Source organism: Heliangelus exortis, chromosome 2 (assembly GCF_036169615.1).
Source record: "Heliangelus exortis chromosome 2, bHelExo1.hap1, whole genome shotgun sequence".
Classification (NCBI taxonomy): domain Eukaryota; kingdom Metazoa; phylum Chordata; class Aves; order Apodiformes; family Trochilidae; genus Heliangelus; species Heliangelus exortis.
Window position 1 is genome coordinate 110976467 of NC_092423.1, and position 13144 is coordinate 110989610.

The 13144-nt window shown below is 37.8% G+C and overlaps 1 protein-coding gene across 4 annotated transcripts in view; it reads right to left on the reverse strand.

The window, feature by feature from the left end:
- The window catches only part of ST18 (ST18 C2H2C-type zinc finger transcription factor), a 181865-nt gene that overhangs the window by 50798 nt on the left and 117923 nt on the right, over window positions 1–13144 (reverse strand). The window lies entirely within an intron of this gene.

Below are 13144 nucleotides of genomic sequence, written 5' to 3' on the forward strand. Positions count from 1 at the left end.
ATCTCTTTATAGACTCTGGAAAAAGGCTCCTTCAGAAGGCAATTCATCCAACTTAAAACAAGATTTATCTAATAAGCAAGGTGAGTCATTCCCTGGGAAAGGCCTTGCCCAATCTAGATGCCTTTCAGATTGCCAACATGAGAAGAAAGGGCAATATATTAAAGATCAAGATTTTATCAGATTTAATATATTTCTTTCATCTCCTATGAGATCCACATATTGATCTGCATAGAATTGGCTACTACAGATGCTTAGATATAGATGGTTGACATGTAGATGTTGCATCATATGACACCTCACTAAGGAAACCTGAACCTTCAACACTTTTTAAAATAATTTTTTTTCTAAGTGATTTGACATGAATTAATTGTTCTCTCACACACAGTATTCTGCATTAATTGTTCTCTCGCACACAGTATTCTAAGAAATTTATGTAGGATGAATAATAGTTCTCATATTATATCTGTCAGAGATGAAAAAAATTCATATATGAATCTGTGTAATCCACTCAATGGTTTCTCGACCTTAGGCACCTCCAGGGTGCATTACAAATCTACATGATGCCCTTAGGTCCTGGATTTTGCATTTGGCTCACTGACTTAGCTGCAAGATTTGCAAAAAAATCCATGTATGCAGAGAACTCCTATTGGTTACACATATTACAAGCTCAACAGCATAAATTAATCCTTCCAAGGTATCTTATGTGCACTAAATTGGCTCAGGTTCTGATTGTTTTAGATGAAAGCATATGACTAACTTGAGCTTTTTGTTAAAAAAATACCCATTTTTGGCTAAGGCCCCTTTTGGCAACCCATCATTGCAAACATGAAGGACATAGTAATACAAAGATCTGCATTTTAAGGGGAATGTTAAAATTCTACCATATTTATCTTAAAACACTGTGGATATTCTTGATCTGAAAGCTAAAATGCTATGGGCATCAGGAATACTAAACATTAAGCACCTGCTGCAGTTGAATATATATTATGCTTGCTGTGTATTTTCTTTGTTTATGAGTAGTGGATAAAATGAATATCACTTAAAGGTCAAAATCACAATGGTATAACATCCTCTTGGAAGTAATACCCTTAGAAGACACATCAGGGGTGGATGTAGTGTGGACAAATATGCTTAATTTATTTATAAGAAAATAAAATCAAGATTTTCTTAATTCATATTTATGAAAAACAGCTCATGGTATTCATGATGTTTCAGGAAAACTGAATTACAAATGGCTGACAACCCTTCATACGTAATTTTTTTCCTCACCCAAAGCTTTCACTAGGTTTGCTTTTGATCTTCCTCATTTACTTGTCAAGCTTCAAGTTTACCTCCAGTGGCTGCTGTGACAGTGTTTAGGACAAGATGAATTTCCAGTGTTTAATTCTCCTTTGAAAAAGCTACAACTATTTCTTACACAACCAGCACAACGAACAGATTTTTAGAACAGAAGATCCAATTATACCATCTCATATGCACTCCTGTACAACACACATCACAGAACCTCATCTGGCTCTTCAGCTTCCATCCTATAAATTTACTTTGTGTACCTTCCAGTCAAGTTGAGCAAAACCACTGTAAAATTCTAAGTTTATTACTCCATTCCTGCTCACTAAGTACTAGTGTTTTCTCTAGTAAAAAGAAGTTGGAATGAGCCCACCACTCTAGGACAACAGATATTAAACATGTTAGGTTTTTACCACAGCTGTGAAAGAGAGAGAAACTCAGATGTTAGCAGACCAGACTCAGGAGTAGCTCAGGGGTACTGTTGCCACCTGCCACCTGCAGATCTGCCCTGGGAAATGAAAATGCAAGAATCCCATTGGTCTGTAATTATCATGATTTACAGAAGCAAATTAAAAGCTGCTGCATTAATGTCAGGATGGGAAGCCCACAAATCTCCCTGGAAGCGCATTGATCATGTCAGAAGGTTTCTCCTCTATGATGGACTTACGTCTCAGGTTGTCTTTAACTTTTCCTGTACACAAAAGACACTCACCCAGATCTCTTTTGTGATTCCCATAATTTTAAAATATTTGAACACATGAAATTCATCTTTACTTAAAATAATTCCTGATGTCTCCCACTCTGATGACAAAACGCAGTTGTTGCTTCTTTCCTAGGAAGTGCAAATTGCTCTCTGTAGGCCAGGAAGAGATTTTCCTACTCCAGCAGAGCATACTCTTTCTTTTGCTGGTGACTTTTCAAACTGCTGGTTTTGAGCTTTAACTCTAATCTGTTGATCTGCATAAACCAGTTTAAAGATCTACTATTTTCAAGCAATTCTCCCTTTTTTCTACCTTGCAGTGCTTATAAGATAAAGATAAAACCAGAAAAATAAGTGGTAGTTTTTTCTAGCACTTACAAATGAGTATTTGATAATGGACACTGGAAGTTTAACTGCTACAAAAAGAATATATTTATGCCTTTGTAACATTCATGGCATGTCAAATTCACCTTTGTCTTAAAAAGTTTCTATTCTCTCATTTGCTTATGTCACTACACACATACGCACATGTACATTTGCACAGATTTGTCAAGCTGTAGTTTGTCAAATGGGAAACCTATAATTTAGCTTCTCCATTACTCATCTCATAAATTCAACCTTTAATAGTTTTGTTGCTATTTATCAATGGCCTGCTTGTTGTCATGGAACACTGATTCAGCTGTCAAGGTTATTTGGTAATCTGAGGCTCATAAAACAGGAGAAGCTCTTTTTTTTATAAGCCCAAAGCCAATATGTGGTGGGGTTTTTTTCCCCAGTTTAACTGTACTTGAATTTTATTAATAATTAATCGGTTTAGTACTATCTATAATTAGCAGGATTTGGGTTTGTTTGGGTTTTTTTTTTTGTTACCAAAACCAGCCTTGTGTCAGTTATCATAATGTGATCCAAGAGGCAAAAATCCAAGACAGGTAAGACCTGGTTGCGTGTGTTGGAAAAAAAAAAAAACATGATAAATTTTTTGTATGTATTTCATACTTCAATACTTTTTTGGGAGGAATTTACTGGAATTTTTTCTTTATTTCTGTTCAGAGTGTAAGAGTGTAATTGTTGTAAGAGATTCCCTTCTGAGGGGAACACGGGGCCTGATATGCCAGCCAGTCCCATCCCACAGGGAAGTCTACTGCTTCCCTGGGCTCCAGGTCAGAGTTGTAGCCAGGAGGTTCCTGGATCTGGTATGACCCTCTGATTACTGCCTGGTACTGAGCATGCAGTGATGAGATTGCTGAGAGAAGTTCTCAGGTGACAAAAAGGGATTTCAGGGTGCTGGGATGAATGGTGGGGGGGGTCAGGAGTTCAAGTAGCATTTCCTTCAATTCCCTTAGTGGCAGGGAATGCTGGAAGGAACAGGAAAACACACCTGATCGATGTGTGGCTCAGAGGCTGGTGCCATCAGTCAAGTTTTGGTTTCTGTGATCACGGGAAGGCTTACATGGCACTGGGCTTGCTGGCAAGAGGTGGAGTAGAACTATCCTCAAGGGGGAAAGGATTCTTCACCAGGAGTTAACAGGGCTCATCAAGAAGGCTTTAAATGAGGCTTGAAGAGTGGGAAGGGGATGATAAAACCAGATCCCCTACAGATGAGCTGAGTGGTGGCATAGCAATGTGAAACTGATAATCCAGCCCAAGTGCGTCAACATCAACGTACACAGGATGGGCAATAAACAGGAAGAGTTGGAAGCCATCATGTGGCAGGACAGCTATAGCTTACTTGCCATCACAGAAATATGGTGGGATGATTCTCATGACTGGAATTCTATAATGGATGGCTATAACCTCTCTCTTCAGAAAGGATAGACAGGGAAGGAAAGGCAGCAGGGTGTCTATATGTTAGGGAGTGTTTCAGTTGTATATAGCTTGATGATAGTGATGAGAAGGTTGAGTGTTTATGGGTGAAGATGAGGAGAAAGGGGAATAAGGTGAATATCCTTGGGTGTCTGTTATAGACCACTCAACCAGGATGAGGAGGCAAACAAGGCATTCTAGAAGCAACTGGCAGAGGTCTCACAATCTCTAGCCCTTGTTCTGGTGAGGGACTTCAATTACCAGATGTCTGCTGGATGTACAACACAGCAGAGAGGAGACAGGCTAAGACGTTCCTTGGGGTGTATGGAAGATAACTTCCTGACACAGATGGTAACTCAAATTGCCAGGGTAGACGCCTCACTACATCTGGTATTCAGGGAAGGACTGGTAGAAGATGTAGTGGTTGGGGGCTGTCTTGGCCTTAGTGACCATGAAATTATTAAGTTCTCAGTCCTCAGGGAAGTCAGGAGAGGGGGCTGAAAGGGTCCCTTTGGAGTTCTGAAGGACAATCCAGCTGGCAGACAATCACTAGTGGTGCCCCCAGGCCTAAGTTTTGGGACTGCTCTTAAACAATATTTTTATCAACAATCTAGATGAGGAGATCGAGTCACTCCTCAGCAGGTTTGTAGATTACACCAAGACAGATGGGAGCATTGCCTGAGGGTAGGAAGGCTCTGCAGAGAGACCTGGTTGGATCGATGGGCCAAGGCCAATTGTATGAGGTTTAATAAGGCCAAGTGCTGGGTCCTGTACTTTGGCCACAATAACCCCAGGCAATGCTACAGGACTGGGAAGGAGTGGTTGGAAAGCTGCCAGGCAGAAAAGGACCTGGGGGATTTGGTTAACACCTGTCTGAATATGAGCCAGCAGTGCATTCAGGTGGCCAAGAAGGCTGAGAGCATCCTGGCCTGTATCAGTGTCTCCAACAGGAGAAGAGATGTTATTGTGCCTCTGTACTTGACACTGGTGGGGTTGCACCTACTCTCACTACAAGAGTAGCCTTGAGGTGCTAGGTGTATCCAGAGAAGCCGGTGAAGAGTCTGGAAAACAAGTCCTGCAAGGAGAGGCTGAGAGAACTGGAATTTTTTGGTTTGGCGAGACTTGAAAAGAGGTTGTTGTGAGGTGGGTGTTGACCTCTTTTCCCAAGTAAATAACGATAGGACTAGAGGAAATGGCCTGAAGGCTGCACCAGGGGAGGTTTAGACTAGATATTAAGAAGAATTTCTTTACTTAGACAGTAGTCAGATGCTGAAACTGTATGCCCAGGGAGGTAGTGGAGTCACCATCTCTGGAGGTAGTAAAAAAACATGTAGATGAGGCACTTCAGGATGTGCTCTACTGGGCATGGTGTTCTTTTCTGGGTTGAAGATTAGACCTGGTGATCTTAGAGGTCTTTTCCAACCATGACCATTCTGTGATTCTCTGTTTTAAATGGTATGGTTCTGTCCAAGCAGAACAATGCATTGGATCCCTACCACAAAACAATGCCTTGGGAAAAAAAAAGAGGTTTTAAGCAGTGCTAACCACATATGGATTTTCCTACTGTTAAAAATTGTCATGCTCATATTTTTTTGGTAAGTGGTTCATCAAAAATGATGTGTTTGTCAAGTTTTTAACCTGACCTTTAACCACTTTGTAATCAACACAGATTTTTTTGTTGATAAACTGTTGACAAGACTTTCAGATCTCTCGGGATTTTTTTTGTTATTCATAGCAGTCTCTAAACTGGTAAAGCATGGTAATAGAGTGAAGAATTGCAATAGTGGGTAAAACCAGAGGTACATTCAGTCTGACAATATTTACTAATCCTTGTAATGGATGCCATGTAAAATATTAATAAAACTAACTGCTTCTCATGTATATTCTTTAGATTCAAGAGGTAAAATAAAGAAATATTAATTGAAGATTTTAGTTTGTGAAGAAAATAATTTCAAATTCTTAATCAGATTGCCTTTAAGTGTTTTCTTGGCTGTACTACAAAAACATTAGACTACTGAATTACAATTAAAGGAGACAGCATCATCTGATCTGCAGAACCATGTAACTTCACACGAGCAGTTAATAGAAGAAAGTTAGCCTAACTACTCCTTAATTATATTAGGATTGTAGAAGCTGCCAGATGCTTTCAGTCTCAATCAGGTTTTCTTCACAAACTTGCAGGTGCTCTAGGACACTATGGAAGTCAAGTACATTTTCCTTACAGGAGGGCAGAGTTGGTATCTGAAGATTCAGGGACACTTGCCACTCATTGATGAGCTGGATTCTGCCTAACTTTCTAGCATGATGGCTTCCAAAGGTTTAGTCCATATCTGAAAGCATCTGATCCACCCAAATCACAGAAAAATCTTGAGCTTCTTGTAAGCTCAGAAAGGGGATGATATGCTCCTAGGACATGTAAGTTGAAATGACATTGATATTACTGTTTACATCAACCACGAATTCCAGAGGCTCATGAAAGGAGCTGGAATATCAGAGTCCAAAGAAAGAGAGCATCTGTAGTCTAATCACTGGAACTGAAAAGCCAAAGTGTTGCTAAGTACAGCAACTTTAGATGTGCATCAGCAATTGGGGAGAAAGGTGGAGAGTGACTATGGCTCAATTGTTAACTTTTTCTTCAGATTATGATGGTCAGATTTATCAACTAGTGCTTGTTGCAGAGTGCATGTAAATTTTACAGCTCAATGGAAGAGTGGTAGTGTTCTCAGCTCTGATTGCTCTAAAAGTGAGGACAGGCAGAAATTAATACAGTATTAATACAGTGTTTCATAGCCAAAAGTTAGGAGTCTCCACAGAAAGACTGAGAATCCACAGCATCAGTCAGGTTTACAAGGACATGGTGGTGTTTCCAGTGCCATGACATTACTTCAGATTACTTCTGGATTCAGAAGATTTCGTAGACACTTTTAAAAGACACAGATTAATAATAGATTTTATACATAAAGATGGAATATTTTCTAAAGGGAGGAAAGTATATTGCACCACTTCAGACCCTGGATGCTGGAATACAAAATCTTCAAGGTGTATGCCCTAGGAAATGTGACAATTTAAACAGTAATTTCATTTATTGTATTCTGTGCTAAAAACCATTGCAGGTGCTAGATGTAAAACAAAGCAGACTCTCAAAGGACATAAAGTCAATGGTTTGTGTATTAAATAAGGACTTCTTGATCAATCTCTTCTTTTATTACTTTTTAAAGGAAGATAAGAATTATTTCAAAGAGCATTCAGGTAAAAGTCATTTCCTTACATCAGCATTTTTAAGCATTAAAAATGGAAAAGCTTAAACAAATAAAATATGTAAAAAAAATTCTTGCCAATTACAGTGAATGGGCTGTATTAGAAGCCCAGACACTAGCATAACTTCAATGATAATTAAATAAATTCTGAGTGTTTCTCATTTTTTAATATCACTCACAGTACAAAAATGTGTTTCACCCCTTTCAACCTGGCTTACAAGTTGTATCTGTGAAAGGGACACAGATGTGTGTCCCTGTTCACTGTAGTGATCATTCCAGGGTTAAAGGGTCTTCTACAAATAGAAAACTTTACTGCCATATCCAGGCAATGCTCCTTTTTAAAAATGCCAGAGTTGTGTGAAGTTCAGTCCAGGGCTGAACCAAGATAAAAGAAATGCACATAGGGTATAGATGGGAAGAGAGATAAAAGGAAAATTCATATTTATGAACACTAATATAGAGCAAAATAAGCTGAGTAACTTGGGGCTATTAAAGTGTCTGTCTATATACACAAATGAAAGGTTTAGCTAGAAAAAACAAGCAGAACTGGATAGATAATAATGTGGAGAAAATATGGTACCATAAATGAAAGCTGGCCGGAGCATGATATTAAAAGGTATATTTTATTTTAAAAAGACATATAAGAAAAATAAAGGAGTTGCCTTAGCCTTGTTGGTGAAAAAGGATTTATTAGCCCCCATAAGAAGAGGCTGGGGAGAAATGGGGAATGGTGTTGAGTCATTATATACTGAGCTTGGAGATGTTTCAGACAGTAAACTAAATGTTATAGGCCACCTGACCAAAAAGAACAACTGGACTGTGAAATGACTGAGCAAATAAAAACAAGCAAGTGAAAAAAAGAGGAGCAATGGTAAGTTAGCAATAACACAGGAAAAGGCATGCAGTTATGGTGAAAACTGCCCATGCCTCAAGCTCACTGTGATGCCTGAAGACAATTTCAGGCTGCAATAGGCTCATGAAATAGCTTTTCTTTTAAGCCCACTTTTCTTTTCCTTTTTCTTTTTTTCTTTTATTTTAAGAAGTCTCCCCACAGGAAAGTCAGCTAAGAGCGTGACAGCACAGATTTAACTTATTTTCTCTGGTTTTCTTGTTTTCAGTTTACAGGGTTGTAGGATCATAAGGATATTCAGATCATATAAAAACAACACACATGCACCCTCTAATTAAGATACTGTGTGAATGAAATGGGTGACTCCTTCATGCTGTCATGTTATAGCTCACAGATCAAGAGATCTTCATGGCTAGAGTTGTATATTTGGATCCTTTTCTAACAGGTTTCTTATTTTTAGTAAAAGCCAGTTTGAAGGAAGTTTAATTTTTATTGTGCGAAGCTTAAAAAGTTCTTAAATTCAGTAATATGAATGAATGCCCAAGATCTGGGCCAAATTCAGCCTCCCTAGCCTCTTTTTCATTTACTCGCTCAATCTGTCCAGGTTCAGTAGGTCAATAAATTCCAGTGGGACACAAGCCAAGAATTTGGCTTAGAATGGATTAAGTTTCTAGGCAAATCTACAGATCATCCACACAACCTTTGCATTCAGAAAGCCTTGCACATGAGTAGTCAGCCTGCTAACGCTGGTAAACACGTAATAAAAAACATACTGGTAGCTACAATCTGCTTGAAGAAGACATAAGAAGATAGGCTGCTTGTTTTTTTTATTTATTTTTAAAATTTTTTTATTTTTTACGGCAGACAGTGGGACAGTAAGCAATTAATTGTCAGGAGCCAGTACCTCCCTTTAATGTATCAGGAGGTCCCGTGACTGCATTCTTTTCCTTTCCTTGCTATCTCCAGCCTGTCTGCAGTCTGTTTCAGCTTGCTTTTGCTTGGCTGAATCCACCCTTAACATCAGTCAGACAGAGCAATTCAGCAAGCCATAATATTTAGCTCATGATTGATATATCTGAGGCAGAAGTCACCGGTTGGCATTTCAATATCTATATGGCCTGTGGTCATCTGCAGAGAAAAGATCTGCCATAAGAGGAAACAACCATTTGGAGCTATAATGTTCTGCTGCATCCTGTTACCCAGCAGAAGGCACTAAAGCATATGCAACTCTAAATTCCTTTGTAGGGTTGGAAGGATAACATTTACTGTGTGCTGATGAACACATAAATTGGGATGAGGAAGACAGCTCCTGTTATGTATCAAGTAACATTACTTCTAGTTCAAGACAGGGAACATTCTAAGACACAACAAGTTCCTAGGTAGAAAAAACCCCCTGCAAATAAGTATCCACCAGTCCAGAAACCACAAACAAAATAATAATTTAAACTAAAATATAATTTGACACATTATAAAACTATTACAGAAAAGCATATGTTGAAACTAACTAATAATCCCTTTAAAAATATTAGGCGGAGGGTTTAAGTAGAAAAATCATAAAACCACAATAAAATAAAATAACAAAGAGAAAAGAGACACTGAGAATGCAGGTGTTGGCTAGAAATAATTATAGTGGCTGATAAAAGAAGCCTATAATACTCTAGAAACTCATGTAATGCTTTTGCTATTGAAGAAAGCTATAGAAGTCACCTATAAAGAAAATTCACATGAAGTATCAACTAAAACAAACTAAAATGCAAATCTGAACATGAAATACAAAATTTAAATGCTGTAAATAATTGCAGGAGGAAAAGGTAGAGGTCAAAGTGCATAGGTCAAAATGTCTTTATATCAAGAGGAATAATTCACACAATTAGGCAAATGAGTAATTGTAATTAACAACTCCAAACACAGGTGTCTCAAAAGGAGTATGAGATACAGCTTCTATTCCAACCATCTTAATGGTTATTCTGGATAGTTCACTAAAGTTAAGTCAAACAACTATCAACTCAAGGATTACCTGCAAAATATTAAAGTTGCCCAGAATTTTATGGTATTATTTCTTCACAGAAACAATGACAATGCTTTTAAGACCAGGGGTCCTTATTACCTATTATGATCTCATTCAAATAATTTTATTTTAATAGAAAAAATAAAAGTAACCAGTACTGAAAAGCAATTTGTTTCTGAGCTATGAAAGCATATGGGAATACAGAAAAGGCAAAAGCCTGAGGTCTGGCAAGTCATCAGAGGTCCAGGAAATGCAGAGGAAGAGAGAAGGGAGAGGCAGAGTGATGAGAGAGGAGGAATGACAGCAGTGTAGATTTCACGATCTGATGGCTAATTAGAGAGGTACTAGAAGAAGAAGGAGGAAACAAGGGAAGACATGACAGACGTAAAAATTTGATTGCCATTATATTTTACTTTAACGCTTGCTTTATTAGTTATTATGAGAATGCTTGACATCCAGGGCATAATAATAAAGATAGGTGAATTCTACCACTATTATTTTATTAGTTCTGTGGCCAGCATACACTTACCTTTGCCTCACAGTAAACTGTACTGTGTACAGATTGTTCAGGGTTTGTTTATGCTTGACTGTTCAATGTTTTACATCAAACATTAGTTACAAAGTCATTTTTCCTTAGCATTAAACATAGATTTCCACATATTCTTTGAGGGGAATAATGACTAGACCAGCCTAAATTCCTTAAGAATCTAACAGTACTGTCAGAAAAGAAGAAATTAACAAGATTAATTCAGAATATAAGATATTATGACTGATGACAATACGCCAGCCATTGGTTATACCAGAAATCTTGGAGTAAGAGGTTATTATTTTCAAAGCCCCATAACCATTCCATTTTCTACAACAGATAGAAAAGGGGTAAAGCTTTTTCCAAGCTCTTTCTCCTTTTCCAAGCTAGAGAGCATGCAGCAAATGCTCTTATCTCATCATTCTATTATCAGATGTTGGGAACAGGTACTCTTAAGATTAATACCCACTATTTAACTGCAGATCAATTATCAATAGAAACATCATGACACAGATCTTTGTCTCATGTGAAATAAAATATTTGAATGACAGTTTAGCATCACTCTGTCCCAGACAGTTACCATCATAGGAAACACTGGGGAAGAGAGCCTGGAATGTATGCCATCAACATCAAAGAATAACAGAATCGTCACGGTTGGAAAAGAACTCTAAGATCAAAGCATCCAACAGTCTTTAATTGAAAAAAAAAAAAAAAAAAAAAAAAGACTTCTTGTCAAGCTCAGACAGGTTTGCACAAATTCAGGATAAATATCCTGGCAGTAGGAATTACTGCTGAGCACCTTCATCTAGCATTTATTACTAAGACTAAATGGATTCAGGGATACACTTCTTCAGCAGAGCATGTTACGGACTGCAAGGGTCCCACACTCTCTGCCAATAGGAGACAGATGAGTCACCAGAGAGCACGTCTGCCTCAGTTCTATTCCAGATATACTTATTTAGGACTGTGAAAAATATGCTTTTTTTTCCCCAGCTGTTTCCAGAAAATCTGGAGTCTAGAACAAACTGCTGTGAAATCAAAGCCCAAAGGATAAACCTACTATTTTTTTCCAGATGCAGGCTAGGAACAAACAGCTTTCTCTGTCTCTGTATCACTTTTAAGCAGTGCTATAGGATAAGACTGCTGTGAAGGTGATAGCAATAGGCAAAATCAATCATAATCTCAGTTCTTCAGTTCTTACTGAGGAACATCTTTGAACATTTTTGTGTGTTTTTGTTTCTCATGTCCACTACTGCCACCATATGAGTACTGCTTCCACCTCTTTCTCAGGTCGTATGCCAAACTATTGCTTTCTTCGAACAAAAATACTTATTATAAAGCTGTTTGTTTTGTCTTTTTTCTTTTAATTTTTGTTTATTTGGATTTAGCAATGACTCATTCCTTTTTAAATGCAGCTAGGCACGCACAGTCCTTTTCTCTCATGCTATGAATTTATCCTCAGTGGCCAGATTATCTTCCAGTTATCAAACTCTATACCATCATTCCATCACTGTTTCTTAGTAGAGTTCCAATGTAACTGGCTACATATCACCTACCAGTACTTAGAGAAAATCAGAGAAACATTCAGGATTTTAAAATAAGTAATAACTACCTCAGTCAGCAAATTGCTTTCTAGTATGTTGTCTGTACTGTTATTTATATTGGCATACCTATTAAACATTTTGGATAAAGTTAAGAAATATATTTTAGTAACACTAGCCTTCTGAAATAATTCAGTACCATTGATTGCAGGGTTGATTTGCTGGTTTCTCACCCTCCCAATCTAGTGACATCAGTAAAGGTTGAAGTGTCCTGTTAGTTCTTCTACCAAGAGACATCCAGACAGCTCCACTCTATTACTTTCTCTCTATGTTAGAGTACTCAAGATACTCAAATCTTTATACATGTTCTCCATGACATGGAATACCAGTGCATTGCAGAATCTTCATTAATTATTACTGACAGAAGACAGAAAGACTCGGTTTCACCTGTACTTAACCCAGAAAAGGTACTTTTTCTATTCAGACATGGATTTAGCCAAACTGATCTATGCCTGTGTAATCCTATGCTTGGATCAATCCAATTTGCTCTTCCTTGGTCTGACCCAGATGCCACTCCATAACCTACAGATGGTTCATAGTACTGTATTCCATCTGTTAAATAGAACACAGTAATGAGAATACATCACACCAATATTCCTCACTTCCCTTTGCTTTTCATTCTAATCCTGAACACAGCTGAAGGTTCTGGTCCTTTCAGTGGTCCATGACTAAATCAGCTAAGACAAGACCTCTTCTTTCTGCTTCTAGCAGAAGGTGGATGCAACAGAGATGTTATTCCTGAAAGGAGTCAAAATCAGACCTGACTGTATGGGACAGAGATCTGGCTTCAACACTCACTTCTATGACACACTGTGTTTTGCTGTGTTTATTTTGTGATAAAAGATTAATCTCATCCTGTGGGTAGTTTAGTTCACCAATGAAATCACCACACCACTACATTCCTAAATGAAAAATAAACCATATTGTTCATAAGTAAATAATTAAGACTGGAAGGAGAAACAGTTCTGTTTTGAAGGACTTATTAATTTGAGCATATTGTGCTTCAACACTACACCATATACAGTTGATATAATGAAAAAAAGAGTCTTATAATTCAGAACTATTTATATGATATTGAAATTTGGGATTACTTAAGACAGAATTCTATTAAA